At 36.9% G+C, this 14,199-nt stretch overlaps 1 pseudogene; it reads right to left on the bottom strand.

Moving 5' to 3' along the window:
- Positions 1 to 16: 16 nt before the first annotated feature.
- On the bottom strand, positions 17 to 13,039 carry LOC133733704 (wall-associated receptor kinase-like 1; annotated as a pseudogene).
- Between the last annotated feature and the right edge of the window lie 1,160 nt (positions 13,040 to 14,199).

Here is a 14,199-nt window from a genome sequence, read left to right as displayed (position 1 = left end):
AAACTACTGTTAACATTCAGCATATTCTTACATGCGTTAATGAACATCAAATTGCCAATGTGACAAATATGAGTGCCTAATGAACATCAAATTTAAACATACATAGCAAGATATTATTTGTTCACCATGTCTTGAAGATAATTGTGGAAGTTCAAGTAGTGATGAAGTCGATCTCATCACCACCATACCTATCAGAAGCTATGCCAGTTCCTATTGAACTTCCATCCCAACTATCAATCGATTTACTTCGTTGATCAGCATTTGACGCTTTTTCTTCAAACGTATGGATATGGATGGACTCCAACTCTGCTGTCACCTCTCTCATTGTAGGGCGATTTCTTCCATTAACATTCAAACATCTTTTTGCAAGGTTGGCAACAACCTTAATATCTGTTTCAGAACCCTCTTTCAGAACTCGAGCATCGAGAATTTCGCACAGACTATCTTCTTGCATTGAAGTAATAAAATGTGAGGCAAGATTTCTGAATTCTTCTTGTGATTTTGTTACAGCAGAAACTGGTTTTTGTCCGGTCAAAAGCTCAACAAGGACAACTCCGAAGCTATAAACATCACTTTTCTCTGTAAATTGACTTGAATGAAAGTATTCTGGGTCCATATAACCAAACGTACCAAGTACACATGTGGTCAGGTGGGTTTGGTCAATGCCAACGGATCTTGAAGTTCCAAAGTCAGCTACTTTTGCTCTGTATTTTTCATCTAGAAGTATGTTTGTGGACTTGATGTCTCTGTGAAAAATGGGACATGAAGCTGCAGAGTGTAGGTAGAAAAGTGCTCCTGCAATTTCAGTTGCAATTCGTAACCGTATTTTCCATGTAAGTGGAAATTCCTCAATCTGACCTTGGATATACTTGGAAAGAGTTCCGTTTGGTATGAACTCATATACTAGAAGAGGAACTTCATTCTCTAAACAACAACCCAATAGCTGAACGATATTTCTGTGGTTGATTTGAGAAAGAATGACAACCTCATTGATGAAATCCGAAAGTTGGCCTTCGCTCACTATTTTAGACTTCTTAATAGCCACGATCCTTCCATCTGTTAGCATGCCCTTGTAAACAGTACCTTGGCCTCCCTGGCCAAGGATTCTATCAATATTGAATTTGTCAGTAGACTTCTCCAACTCCTCAGATGTAAACAACTTAATCTTCTCAACGTTAACTTCACCGGACGATAATTGTTGTTGTAGTAGTAAACCACCATTTCTCTTGAAAAACAACTCCTTGCGTATTTTGTTTTTCCTTTTCTGAAGGTATTTGTATACCAACCATGCACCAGTAAAGTAATAATAACATCCCAACGCACCCGCCGACACCTACATTTAGGGCTGCCACTTGGTTTGGTAATTACCAAACCGACCGAATACCAACCGATGTTTTAAGTTTGGTAAACCGACTTTTTGGTAACCGAGACCGATAAAATCGAAATCGAAAATTACCGAAAAAGTTGGTTTGGTTTTGGTAAATACCGAATCTACCGATTATCTAAATATTAGCTTTATATATTATGATTTTCAATACACATACATGTATATTAAGAAATAAACATAAACTTTTTCATAATAGCATGAACATTACTACATTAATAGTACATGTATTTTAAGTAACCTAGTCAAAGATGGTTAAATAACCTAGTTTTATTGAAAATGACTCAAACTTGATGTCATATATACAAAAGAAAGCTATTATTAGGAGATGAGTACAAAGTTTACTACTTTAAAATTGAAGAACCTAGTTTTGTTCGTTCTAATTTTAATTACAAAGAATTAGTTGTTCTAAAGTTGGTAATACCGAAAACCGAAATACCGAATTTGGTAGTTATGATTAAAAACCGAAAATTTTGGTTGGTAATTGGTAGCTCAATTTTGAAACCGAAAGCTTTGGTTTTGAAGTTGGTAATACCTATAACCGATTCAAACCGACCGAGTGACAACCCTACCTACATTACTCAGCAAAATGATAATTAAAGGGCAAAATACGCAAACAATAAGTAATAAGTACATGCACCTTCTAACCAAAAAAGCATAAAGAAATAAAAACAAACAATAAACTTTGAAAGGTTAGCAACTTTAATTATTGTAACTTAATGTTGAAATTTAAGCATTTAACTCAAAACTGAGTGGCAAAAATGGAGAGGCCAGCCTAAAATTTTCTTATGCTGTTAGAAAATATACATTCAGTTGTCAATATTCAATGACTTGTCTTAGTAGTTCAATGTCCATCTGTACGTAAAAGATAGATACCGGTAATCTATAATATTCAGGGCATTTTTAAATATTAACTATTAGTTTTTTTCTATCACTTTTAGATAAATACTTGTAGCATTGTATGCGGAGGCTTTGGCCATCGCATTGCAATATATGCAACAAGCTTGACGGGTCAATCACAGGTTTGTGGGTTCATCGTTGGCCTAAGGATAGTGGTGGTGAGAGGAGGAGACAAAGCAGTACGAAGGGTTATGGTTCTCTACTACAGGCTTGAGTAATCTACTCCGGTGGGACTTTTATAATTTGTAGGATCAAGATCAATAGAGGTGCTGGAGTTGTTTTCTCCGGGTTCCTTTTCTGGGCTCGGCGAAATTTGGATATGGTTACTTTGCTCAGGTTTCGACTTGGTCATTACAACTACGATGGTTTTCATAGTTTGCTGGCAAGGCAGGCTGCCTGAAGTCATGGCAGTATCATTGATGGGGATGTTAATGATGCAGGTTGGCTGGGTGGCTATTGCCTTGTCCTGACTTTGCTTCTTCAGTGTTGGGTCTAGGGTTGGACATATTTGGTTCGGTGCAATTTGGGGTCGATCATCTCTCCAGGCTTGGTTTGCTAGGCTTTCAAGGAGAGGGTGCCTTGTCACCCTCACCCATGGAACCACCGCTACTAAGGATCCACGGATCAATCCTACTCTGATCGGGAAACAGATCATGATCGAAAAACATGACAACCATTCAACACCAGCATCAGTGCATCACCGATTACAATCATTACATGACCTTGGTACCTTGACACTAATGCTCTGTGTTGCCCAACACCCACGACAAGGAGCCTCGACATTGCTAGATTAAATGGAAATCGGAGAAAAACCACAGAGAATTTTTTCGTTGCTCTCTGCTCAAACCCTACGGTTTTTTTCTTATTAATATGGAACTTTCCGTTAAATGAATTGTTATCACTCAACCGAACATACTGGAAGCAAAGATTTCGAAATTTGTGACTTAAGGAAGAATATTAACTATTGTTATTTTTCTGTTCATTTAAATACTTCCAATTTAATGTTTAGGATGACCAAAAAAATTATACGTTTCAACCACCAAACTCTTAATTTTGATTTTACTCTAGAATCTAAGGGGAAAAGGATTGTCTCTAGTACATTTATGGGCGAGGTCGCCCAATTTCAAAGCACATTTTAAGTTTTGCAAAAAACCTTTGGATTCACATTTGCTCACTATCAGTACTTTGGTGGTGATACCATCACTCAATATAAAACTATCATGTGTTATGAAACATAATTATAGTTAATCATGATGTTGTTCAAGTAAAACCAAAATATGTGTCTGGCCCAAACTCTAGGTTATTTGACCTAGTTGTAATAGGATTTAGAATTAGAGATATTCTCGGAGATATTCATAGATATCCGATTAATTGTACGATTATCTTTCCTTGTACAACTCTGATTCTATGTCTTGTAATCCTCTATATAAAGAGGCCCCTATTATCAATGAAAGCACAACTCAATTCTCTCTCAATTCAGTTTTCCTTAAACACGTTATCAACTCGAAGCCCTAACCCTGATTCAAGAAGCTAAAACCTTAAATCCGAATACAAAACCTTGAACCCTTTTATGCCGAAAACCTACCGAACCGGCCACCATAAGCTTCATACAACCCGCAACAAATATTCCACCAGTTCACCACCTTCCAGACCTCCAATGGGTACCAAATTTCATCAGCAGTAGCATCTCAATCCCAGAATTCGGGAACCGGAAAAACTTTTACCGGAACCGGCCTAAAATAACATGAACCGGCCACCTGACTGCTGCTGCACCTTGAACCGGCAGAGCGAAGAAAGGAAAAAAAAAACAAAAAAAAGAAGGAAACCCAGAAGAAGTCAGCGGCCCAGAGAGAAGAAAAGAAGGTGCGACCCAAGCCCGTGACGCAGCCCAGAGGCCAACTGACGCAGTCCACCGCCACGTCAGCACAGGCCCGCTGACATGTCAACACAAGGACCCACCGACACGTCAGCAAAGGGACCAATAACCACGTCAGCAGCGGACCCCACTACCACGTCAGCTCCGGTCAACGCCGGTTGACAGTTTCCGATCAACTTTCCGGCCACTTTCTGGTCAAATTTTCCTGCGACCTATTTCTAGTTTTTATTCAATTTCTCTTCTTTTTCTCGAGGACTTGTAAACTCCCTTCTTCTACCCCCCTTTCTTCATCATAGGGGAGACCTAATTAAGCCGAATTGTGGAGGTTTATGCTCACTCCAAGCTTGCAGCTTGTTGAGATCTCCAAACTTAGAGTTTGTAGAGAATTTATGATCGACCACTTACGTCATTGTTTCGATCTAATCCAATACCTCTTGGAATTGAATTTCTTGGAAGCGATTACGCACAGAAATTTCTAATTTCTTGGAAGCGATTATGCTCATAAATTCATAATTTCTTGGGAGCAACTACGCTCAGAAATTTTATATATTTTCGTGGTAGCATTTTTCGCTCTGAAACTAACCCTAATTTCTTGTTCTCTTTCAGAATAAGTAACCTGAACAAATTGGACTTTGCTCTATTGGGAACAACTGGCTCTGGATATCACAAGTGGGTTCATGATGTCCGCCAGCATCTCATGGCCGATGGAATCCTGGATACGATTCTCTAGCCTAGCCAGGACGTGCTAATTGTTGAGCAAGCTCAAGCTTTGGAAGCAAATAGAGCAGCCTTAAAGGCAAATAAGGTGAAGGCCATCATCCTAATGACTCGACATATGGATGATTCGCTCCAGTACGAGTGTATGAATGAAGAAAACCCCAGAAGGCTGTGGGTCTCACTCGAAGAAAGATTTGGCAACGTCCGTGACTCCCTGCTTCCTGACCTAGAAGTGAGATGACATAGCCTCCGCTTCTGTGATTTCAAGTTAGTTCTTGACTACAATTCGGAACCACTTTGCATTAAATTCTTAATGGAATTCTGTGGTAAAGAGATCACAAATACGATGTTGATTTAGAAGACTCTCTCTACCTTCCCCGTCTCTGCATTGATGGTTGCTAAGAACTATCGAATCGATGTTATTGCAGGACAGATCACAAGGTTTCATGAGCCTTTTAGAGCTATGACAACATCCTTGTGAAGAACTATAATTCGAGATCGTGGAAACAGAGCATATTCCAGAATCCAATTATAGTCGCGCCCCTAAGAGAGGGCGCCAAGAGCGAAAACCTAATCTTAAGGATACTTCTGGACGTTCTGGTCCATATAATAGCTCTACTTGGGTAGGTAACCGCCAAAATAGGCGAATACGGAACCGAAGAGGTAAACGTGGAAAGAGAGAGGGAGGCAACGCCTCTGGCCATGTTGGTGGCGCCACCAACATTAAAAGTCATCTAAATGACTCTTTCAAAGCGCCTCAATAAATGGAGTCTGAGCAAAGAGATGTATGTTCTCAATGTGGAGTATCCGATAATTGGGCACACGTTTGTAGAGCTCGTGAAGAAATTGTCACCGCCTACAAAGCATATTGTGAAGCTTGAGAAGCTCACTATGTGGAACAAGAAGATCAAGAAGATGATCTAGAGTGAAGGGTTGAAGACTACAAATTTGGCTAGGATCAATAGTTCGCCAATTCTATTTAAGTCTTTATTTTTCCAAGAGATGTAATAGGCAATTGCCATATACTTTGCAGTAAATGCCATTGGTTTAGTTTTTCTTTACATAGGCTCATCCAAAATGAGTATGATGTCTAGGAAGGTTTTGAGATAAGTGGTACTTAAGCGAGCTTTGCTCTACCGACATCTCTCTACTCACCTAGTCATATTTATTTTGGAGTTACTGAAAGAAGTCAAATGATTACCTTTGTTTTGCATTAGCTAGCATTCAGATTAGATTCTCCTAATGGTTAAGAGAAAATGATGTACTCCGTTGACTTATGAATAAAATTTCGAGTTCTTTTCATCGCACCTATGAGTAACCAACGGATTCCATGCGAAAATGCATGTAGAGAACAGAAATGAGTAACTTTGCAATGCCTCTAACAATTACGAACAAAGGCGAATCTTAGAGAAGTTTATGTGTCTCTCTAGTGGACTCTATGTCACTATTCGAGCTATTAAATATAATAAAGTTATGAGAGAAGATCTCTTGGATTTAGACACATTGGCTTTGTCATGACAGGATAGGTCATCCTAGTCATGACATGATTATCCGTCTACTAAAGACTTCACATGGATATCCTTTCTCTCGAGCGAATTGAAGTATGAATCAAAAGTTGATTATTGGACTAAGTGTGACCGTTGTCGCTGCCTCTGGCGCCGCCGCCATCCACCACCAGCCTAGGGCTAGCTTAGTCTTTATCCATGATGCCATGGATAGCATACATCATGGTGATGACGCCCCAGGTGATGTTGCGATCACCAATTTTGCTTCAAATAGCGTTTCAGACGCTTAGGCTCAACCAAAATCCTCATTGGTTGCTTCTAAAGCCTCTCGCTTGTCTACAAAGCTTGTTCCTTAGGGAAATTAGGACTGAGACCGTCCTATGCAAATGATATGAAAATACTCATTCTGTTCTTACATAGAATCCGTGGGGATTCTGTGGACTGATTCAACCAACCTGCGAACGTTTAAATATCTCATGATGTTGGTTGACACGCAAACACGCTGATCACGTGTTATGCCATTGTCCACCTGTAAATACTGCTTATATTACACTCCTAGCACATATAACAATGGGCTCACTCCCCGAATCATCCTATTCAGTCAATTGGATTTGACTATGCTAGAGAGTTTACATCGAAGACTTTCGATAGTTATTGCAATTGGACTGATGTTGGACATCATGTTCCCTTGTACACACCCAAATGGTCTCGCGGAAACAACTACGATGGTAGTCAGAACATTGGTAATGCGCACCAATCTCCTTATATCAGCTTGGGGTAATGCAATATCGCATGCAGCTATGCAAATTCGTCTACGACCCACCGCCACTCAATCTACCTCTGCTTTACAGCTAGTGACTGGGTACAAGTATCGTACCTACACATATTTGAGTGTGCCATTTATGTGCCAATTGTGCCGCCACAGTGCTCTATGATGGGTCCTTACAGACGAATGGGCAACTACGTTGGATTTGAGATTCCAACAATCGTCCGCCATTTAATGCTCTTGCTAGTCAATCTCCTTACCGCTATATTTGCGGATGTTACTTTGATGAGACAGTCTTCCCACCGTTAGGGGGAGATAAGAACACAAATGTTCGGTAGGAATGACAGGAATTGCCATGGCTTGTCCCCGCTATGTCTCATCTCGATCCCCGTTAAAGTGACAAGATCACACAAGTATGCTGCAAACATGCCTGCAAGGATGGACGTCCTTACGAGAGGACGTCACACCACCTTACACGGAGGTAGGCATGGCGCCAAGGCCAAAGACAGTTGCACTCTGGCTTTATAGGTCATTGCCCCAGCTCGGATGCGTGAGAGGCCCGTGGATTCAAAGGATACTTTGGCACAACCCAATCCTTGGATCATCGACACTTAAAATCCGTCTCATGAGAATCTTCCGGATTATGGTTATCGTTGGGGGACACCTCAATGTCAAAACCTATTCTTGAGAATATAGAGCTCTTTGAAAATTACACTAGTGTACCTGAGACGTGGGATAGAAACTCTATCATAATTGATGATGTAGTCACGCATTTCGTTGCGCATGAGTCTGTTGAGTTTGATGATATCGAACCACGCTCCGTTGATGAATGAATGCCAACGTAGAGAGATTTGACCTAAATGGAAAGATGTGATCTAGGTTAAGTTGGATTCTCTAACGAAGAGGAAGGTTTTTGAGCCGGTAATGCCAACACCTCCTGACATAAAACTTGTTGACTAATGGGTCTTTGTTAGAAAGCGTGATGAGAAAAAGAGATAGTAATCTCGCCTTATGGCGAAGGCTTCTCACAGATCGCCGTGGAATCGACTACGATGAGACATATATAGTCTCTCGTAATGGATGTCATTTCACTCCACTACCCTGTCAGTTTGGTAGTTTCTGAATAACTGAACATCCAGCTTACAAATGTGGTCACTACGTATCTCTATGGGGATCTAGATACAAAATATACATGAAGGTTCATGGTGAACTTCATTTACCAAAGTTAAGTGGCTCTAGATCACGGAACGCGTTTACAATAAGGTTGAAACGCTCACTAAAGTGACTACTTGATTGGGAAGGGATATGCCCACGCGTTTCCGCAACAATAGACTCTCCTCAAGATCAAAGTGAACTAGGTTCGATCTAAGGACAGTATGGCAGACTTGCTCACTAAGTCATTGCCTAAATTCTACTTTCGAGAAACATGTTGGTAGCATAGTTTGCGAAAGTTATCCGAACTCCCATGACCATAGTCATTAGGGCGATATGCAGACATCAGGGGGAGATGTCTACATGTATGGTCTCGAAACGTAAAGGGTGTGTTGTGCTCTTTTTCCCCTTTGACAGAGGTTATTTTTGTCCCACAGGATTTTTGTTACTCGATCGGTAAGGTTTTTAATGAGGTAATGAGAGGAGCACCACGTTTGGGCGACACAAGGGGGAGTGTTTAAGTAAAACCAAAATATGTGTCTGGTCCAAACTCTAGGTTACTTGACCTAGTTGTAATAGGGTTTAGAATTAGAGATATTCATAGATATCCGATTAATTGTACGATTATCTTTCCTTATGCAGCTCTGATTCTATGTCTTGTAATCCTCTATATAAAGAGGTCCCTATTATCAATGAAAGCATGACTCAATTCTCTCCCAATTCAGTTTTCTTTAAACAGATGTTTCATTAAAAAAAATTATTTTAAGTATTCAATTGATTCTATATGACGTGGCAAGTTTTAATAGAATAGTGATATCACCACAAAATAAAAGTGGTGAGCAAAATAAAAAGAAACAATTGCAATATGCTTCTCAAAACTACTTTCAAGTACTTTTAAAATACATTCTATATTTTACAATTTCTTTATTTATAATTAATTGTTTAATTACTGGAAAACAAATTGTTTAATTAACTCAAAATGTTTTTAGGTCTCCAGAATTCAATTGTAGCTGATAGGCATGGATGGTTTTCAAGCAAATTGTATAGACATATAAATAATGGCACACATGGTAATCAAAATATCTCTAGTTTGGTTGGTTTTTTCTGGAAAAGAATTTTTAAATAAAGCTTTGAAACATGGAGTAGTCCGATTGGCATACCTGAGAGGACCCATTTCACAACATGGCTATCGGCCCCACAATAATACATTGCAGGATGGTTCACACACTTACTGCCCGGTGAGCATACACTGGGCCGAATTGCGCATTCATCAATGTCTAGAATTTAATCACAAAAAGTCAAGAACAATAAAATTGAAAGAGAGTTTTTATTGGGACCTCCAAATCTGCTCACTTGACCTCACTTTATTATGAATTATTAAATGACATATATAACCTACTATAAAATGACAATTAAGGACAATAATTATACCAAAAAATATTATATTTATTTTATGTAGACTTTCTAATTCAATAATATTAGATTGTATTTCTTATTATTTTCCTTATCTATTTTCATTTTCCAATTTCACTACATACTCATTAAAACATTCATATATATTTAATAAGAATTAAAAATATGATTAAGATTATGCATGTGACATAAAAATGTATGATATATATGTTGAACGCATATTGGTGAGGGGAAACAAAATAAATTCTCTTATGATTTATGATCTAAATCTAAGTCAATCCATTATATTTGTAAAAAAAATTTTTTAAAAAAAACTAGCAGTTAAAAAAATATATATATTTAAATAATTAATCATGTGGTACAAAAAATACAGAAAAAAAAAAAACATTAAAAAACAAATGATTTTTTTTTTTGAGAATAAAAACAAATGATTTCTTCATTTTTTTTTTTTGCACAGCTAAAATAGAAAAACAAATTAAAAAAAAAAACAGAATAGTTCATGGCATTTTCTTATTGATTAGACATTAATTTTTGAAACTCAAGTTTGATTAAGAAATGTATATTTAGTTAAGATTTATAGAGTGATTAAATCATTGAAATGACTAAATTTTTTATTTTAAAGATAATAATTTGTTTACAAATTATATGAGTGAGGTTATTTGAGGAAGTTTAATGAGGTTTAGTGAGTAAATTTAGTATTTGAAAATTTGATCAAAGGTGTAAAAAGCATAGAGGTCAAGTGAGTAAATTTGGAGATTTCAATAGAAAAACTCAAATTGAAAATGTAAATATAAAAATACTGAATAGTTGAAAATATAAAATTAAAGAGTTTTCCTATTGGAACCTCCAAATTTACTCACTTAACCTCTATGTTTTTTGCACCTCTTATCAAATTTTCACATACTAAATTTACTCACTAAACCTCACTAAAGTTCCTTAAATAACCTCACTCATATAATTTGCAAACAAATTATTATCTTTCAAATAAAAAACTTAGTCTTTTCAATGATTTAGTTACTCTATAAATCTTAATTACATATACATTTCTTAATCAAACAACATGCATAAATCTCTTTTCCAATAAATAAATGAAAAAAAAATTTAAACACAAGGTATTGAGTTTCAAGAATTAATTTCCAATCAATAAGAAAATAAAATGAACTGTTCTGTGTTTTTTTTTTTTTTTTCTATTTTAGCTGTGCAAAAAAAATATATGAAGAAATCATTTTTTTATGTTTATTTTTTTCTCTATTTTTTGTACCTCATGATTAATTATTTAAATATTTTTTTAGTTTTTTTTTTATTGCTAGCTAGCTCTTTTTTTTTCCTTTTTTTTTTTGCAAATATAATTGATAGACTTAGATTTAGGTCATAAATCATAATATGATTTACTCACCAATATGCGTTTAACATATATATCATACATTTTTATGTCACATGATCTTACTCATATGGATTCAAATTTGCTCACTACCACCACTCAATATAAAACTGTCATGTGTTATAAAACATAATTATAGTTAATCATGATGTTTTATTAAACAAATTAATTTTAAGTATTAAATTAATTCTACATGACGTGACAAGTTTTAATTGGGTGGTAATATCACCACAAAATAAAAATGGTGAGCAAATTTGAATCTTTACTCATATTTTTAATTCTTATTGAATATATATGAAAGCTTTAATGAGTATGTAGTGAAATTGAAAAATGAAAATAGATAAGGAAAATAATAAAGAATACAATCTAATATTATTGAATTGGAAAGTCTACATAAAATAAATATAATATTTTTTTGGTATAAATATTGTCCTTAATAGTCATTTTATAGTAGGTTATATATGTCATTTAATAATTGATAATAGAGTGAGGTCAAGTGAGCAGATTTAGAGGTCCCAATAGAAATACTCAAAATTAAATAGACATATTTACACATAATAAGTCACTTTATTTATTTTTCTTATTTTGTTTCTTATTATGTATCACTGAAACACACTTTATATGACAAGCCTGACGCCCTGACATATCTAGGGCGTCTAATTTCAACTACAGGTCATAAAACATCAAGAAACAAAATGTGCAAGCTAAGGGCAAGTTACAATGATACTTCGAGGCCTATTGAAGGACACAAAAGAACAACGTAATGTCCGCAGCTCATGCTCAAACATGCATTTGAAAAGCCTGACTTAGTCACGGTGTACACAGATTAACCTACCCCGGCCTGTGTAGGATAAGTTATGTCTACAACTTTAGTTGGTGATCTAGGAAACTAAATTTTTAATTAGTGAGATATCAAAGCTTTGTAAAGATGGATAGATTTTATAAATCAATGGATTTTATCTTTTAAAATGAAATGGGAAGAACCAATATCTAAATACTAACAAAAATATTGAAGGAAAGGAAAGAAATAATGGCGGCTAACTAGAGGTTTTATGAAGTACTTACCACGACAAGGCGCGAGAAGGTATGGATTTCCTTCGAAGCCAGAACTGCAGTAACAACTGAATGTTGTTCTTGTTCGATTGCTTTGGTAAATCGAGCAAAAGGGTGTTGGATCCGTGAAATACCACTCGGTATCTTCTAGGAAAGATTGAAATGGTTGAAATGAAGAAGTAGCTTGATCGTTGTTTAAAGTCCATTCCAGCACCACAGGAACGCTGCTCATGTTCTCAATGGCATAGTAACTTGTAGCAGTAAACCAATCTTGGTCAACCAGAAACGCCCGGTCTTTGCAACCAGCACCACCAGGTGCGCTTCCATTTGGATCCCTCTGTATGCTAGCATTGATAACTGTGAGAGATGAAGGAATAGTAGTTTGGCAGCAGTTATTACCAGTGTCACAGGGCGTGTCAACGCTGTAGCCGTTCTCTTGACATCTTGACCTGCACCCACCGACGATTAACTCATCGGAGCTAATCACGGCAAGGAAGCCGCAGCTCACTGCAGTAAATCTATTGAATTTCTGAGAGTAGACGAAAGGGCTGCCCGTGAAATCTCTTGGTTGCTTTGCTTCAGTATTGGGGCACAAGGAAGTAACGGGACTGTACGCCTGAACCCTGTCTGCATTTTCAGCAATGGTAATGTTCCCTATCTCGATTTGGGTGTGCCTCAGGACGGGCTTCCACCCGGTGGACTGGTTACAGTCGATTTGGAACCACACATCGTAAAAGCAATCTTCACCGCCGGATTGGCCAATTCCGAAAGGGTATTGAATCGAAACACCGCTGCAATTTGTTCTGCACCCAGGTTTTCCTATCGGCATGGGTGCCAACTGATCTGATGCTTCTGCTGTAAAGGACAACACCAAAATGAATACCAATATATGATGATGAACTAGCATTCGCATTGATCGATACCTCTCGTGAGTATAGTTTCTTTGCAATGAAGAAGTACACTACATGAATCTGTAAGCAAAATCAGTGACCACTGACCACTATCATAGTTTAAAGGAAAACCATGAACTTGAAAACCCCAAAAGAGAAAAAAGAACATGAAAAATTGTTTTTGTTTTTGGTGGATAAAGATTTGTTCACGGCTGCTTCATGTAGAGAAATGGCACAAACAAATAAACAATAGAAACACAAGTGAACTAGTGGATAATGAATTAAAATATGGGTAGATCTTAGATATGGCCTCTCAGGTCAAATAAAAACACAGCAGACATGTGTTGGACTGTTGGTCCAAAAAAACAAACGGCAGACACCTCCTTTTTTGAAATAAAAATATCCAACAATCTTTACTTTTTAAAGAATTTCTGCGCGTGAAATTTCTTATTCGGTGGTGGCAACTCGCAAGTGTTTGTTGGTCCCAAAGACCCACTCGTAACTTGGTCATCAGCATAACTCATGGATCACGTCCTCCTCCAAGTGGGTTTGCCGTTTGTACTCAAAAGTTGTCTGTGCTCCTAGATTTTTAATTGGTTGTATCATTTTATGTGTCCTTGTACTCTATCAATCATCAGTCTTGTCACCAATTCAGTGAACTTTTCACTCAATTGTGTTTAAGGTTAAATAAAATTATAAAGAATAATGAAGCAAAACTTAAACACATTCTAACTGTATCATTAGCCAACTTATCTAATCCGTCAATTAATTTATAAATTGTTGAGTGGTGATCCCCTCAAATTCGTTTTCGGCCTTATCTCACCCAACAAACACATCATATAAATCGTCAAGGCTAAAATTGAATCTGAGTGGGCCCCATCATCAATTTATAAAAAAATATGAAACTAGAATCTGAGTGGGCCCCATCATCAATTTATAAAAAAATATGAAACTAATGACCATGATTAATTAATCAAATTAGAGCATATATAAGGGCATATGTTATCCAATTAGATGCCTATAAAAATAAATAATTTTATGTGTAAAGTATAGAGAGGTGAAATAAATTTTTCTCTAGATCATGATCAAATGTTGGGGAATAATTCATTGCTTTTGATTGACAAACAAATAGTAATTGAGTGCTAGTGAGGATTGATGGTTT

This window comes from Rosa rugosa, chromosome 2 (genome assembly GCF_958449725.1).
Source record: "Rosa rugosa chromosome 2, drRosRugo1.1, whole genome shotgun sequence".
Lineage (NCBI taxonomy): Eukaryota > Viridiplantae > Streptophyta > Magnoliopsida > Rosales > Rosaceae > Rosa > Rosa rugosa.
Note: the sequence above shows the minus strand (reverse complement) of the source record. Positions and strands in the feature narration are given on the sequence as shown.